The sequence below is a fragment of the Eptatretus burgeri genome, chromosome 11, assembly GCF_056783735.1.
Source record: "Eptatretus burgeri isolate ZD-2024b chromosome 11, Ebu_testis_v1, whole genome shotgun sequence".
Lineage (NCBI taxonomy): Eukaryota > Metazoa > Chordata > Myxini > Myxiniformes > Myxinidae > Eptatretus > Eptatretus burgeri.
This window is the reverse complement of record NC_140971.1, coordinates 67,406,698-67,409,236: the sequence shown is the minus strand read 5'-3', so window position 1 is coordinate 67,409,236 and position 2,539 is coordinate 67,406,698. Positions and strand designations below refer to the sequence as shown.

The 2,539-nt window shown below is 42.8% G+C and overlaps 1 pseudogene; it reads right to left on the bottom strand.

Annotated features, from left to right (window-relative positions):
* Positions 1 to 666: 666 nt before the first annotated feature.
* Positions 667 to 807, bottom strand: LOC147017281 (signal recognition particle RNA; annotated as a pseudogene).
* Positions 808 to 2,539: the final 1,732 nt, after the last annotated feature.

Genomic DNA, 2,539 nt, shown 5'->3' with positions numbered 1-2,539 from the left:
AACTATATCTATAGCTACCTGGCACTGTGCTGTCTATCTTCAGCCACCCCCAGATCCATATCCCATGTCACACATTGCAAGATCCCCTCTGCTATCTCCTGACCTCCAAGCATGATGTCATCTGCAAATTCAGAAGACCTACTCTTAACCCCACTATCCAAATCATTGATGTTAATTATGAATAATCGTGGTTCTAGTACTGACCCCTGAGGTGCCCCACTACTTACATCCTCCCAGTCACAGCCACTCTTTGCCTTCTATCACCGAGCCAGTTTTCAATCCAATTACAGAAGCTTCTCCACATAGCCATTCCACAAGCCCTAACGCGAGTTAGCTAATAGCCTTTTGTGGTATATCTCATCAAATTCCTTCTGAAAGTCCAGATATACTGGACTTCATCCATGACACTTCCATAAACCACCCAATCAGAAACTGCTTCACAGCAAAGAACTCCAATAAATTTGGTAAACCTGACATCCCTTGAGTAAATCCGTTGACTTTTAAATTTACGTAAATGGTTCCCTGTTGTGTTGTTCGTCTTTCGGCTGCTCCCGTTAGGGGTCGCCACAGTGGATCATCCGTTATGATCCGCATACTGATTTGGCATAGGTTTTACGCCGGATGCCCTTCCTGACGCAACCCTGGTCGCCTCTGACGACACAGGGATAAGGATTGGGTTTCACCATGATTCCGGGCTGCCCTACACCCTCTCATAGCGCGGCCCAGCGCAGAGCTCCCGTCTTCAAGCGATCCTCCAACCCAAGCCTCCGAGTAGCCGGATTACAGGCGCACGCCACTACGCCCGGTCTGTAAATGGTTCCCTGTATGATCTCAAATTAACTTATTTGACATCATCCCCACAACTAAAGTTAAACGGGTCTATATTTCTTTGATTTCTCTCTGGAACCTTTCTGAAACAATGGTGCAATACTTTTGCTACTCTCTAATTCTCTTTTATCGATCCTGACTCCAATGAGCTCTTTGAGATGTCGGTCAACATCACCCTTATCTGCTGTGCTACCTCCTGCCTCAATACTTCCGGGTGCATATTAGCGTGTTTCTTTACTTCCTCCACTCCTACCTGGAGTGGAGGAAGTAAAGTTCCCACAATATTTTAATATCGTTCTTACGCAAACATGAAGACTCGCTAAAGTGATGGATAATTAAGTAATTGTTTTATGATCACTTCATGCCATAGTATTGCTACATTTCATATGCCAGTTAACTGCTATACATTGTTGTCCACTGAGTTACAGTGTGTATTTGGCTAAAGAAAGGGGTTGTGCAAATTTAGTGAATGCTATTGGGCAACAGTGCACAGGAAGGGCCTTTTCATGAGAGATGATTGAGGATGGAATGTGGAGAGGACCTATAGAATGTGCCTTCTGGATTTTGCTTCAATAAAACCTGTTAAGTACCAATGAATCCTTCACTCTCAGAATCCTTACAACAACAGGAAGGTGGTTCCATACACAAAAGAACTTTGCTGCATACACCATTCTTCCATACATCGGTTGGCATGTATCGCTCAGTGAATAAATGTTTATTTTCCTATTCTCAGAAGAACACCAGAAATAATTAACTGATTATCTCACAACCCATTTCTTTCACTTGACCACCCAATGTCCTGTACCTATTTTTTAAATCATTCGAGTAAACATTCCCGAAATCATTCACTCTTCGATGTACCATGACCAACGTCTTCCTGCCATGGCTCGACATAATGTAGTGCAACCTTCCTTAAAAGCTGCTTAAAAACTGCTTAAAAACAACAAACAACTAGAAAGATCTATGATCCTTCTTGCAGAATGGATAAACTAACATCTGGCCTTATTCCTGCCTATCACCACCCCACCCGAAACACTCACACTTGCTCCACCCTCACAATTGCCTGCACTCAACCCCATCATCACCCCTGCAAATCTCCTCTCAAAACTTCATCAACAAACATCACCAACATTTAGATACAAATTTTCACACACTATTACCTCCTGCAAAGTAGCTCTCCATTCCTTCAACCTATCTATAACAGTCCTCAGATGAGGCATTTCTGCACATGTGCTACAGCAAAGACTATCCTCTGTCTCCACCACCCCAGATATTGCTTGCCTCAAACATTTATCACACCGTTTAGAATATTTCTCTGCTCTCCTTGTTCCCGAGTTGACTCGTTTTCCAACCATTTTTCCACTTCCTTTTTGACCTGCACTGCCCACCGGCTAATCAAATCCCCAGGAAAAAACAAAACAAAACAAAACAAAATAAAAAAAACATACTGCTCGACTTGCTGCTAAAATGAGTGGGCCCAAGGAAAGTAAAACAGGAAAATATATTGAAAAACATAATATTGTTCAGTTAGCTGGTGCTGCATCAAACATTACAATGTCTGTTTGACTGTTTAGTATTTCATGAACACTTTACACATGTTGACATGAACTGTTTGTTCATAGGAAGGTTGCATTAACGTTGCTGACGTCACAACATGGCCGATCACCAGAGCCCAGATCGAGGGGGCTCCTTTCAAGCTTCATCAGAAAGC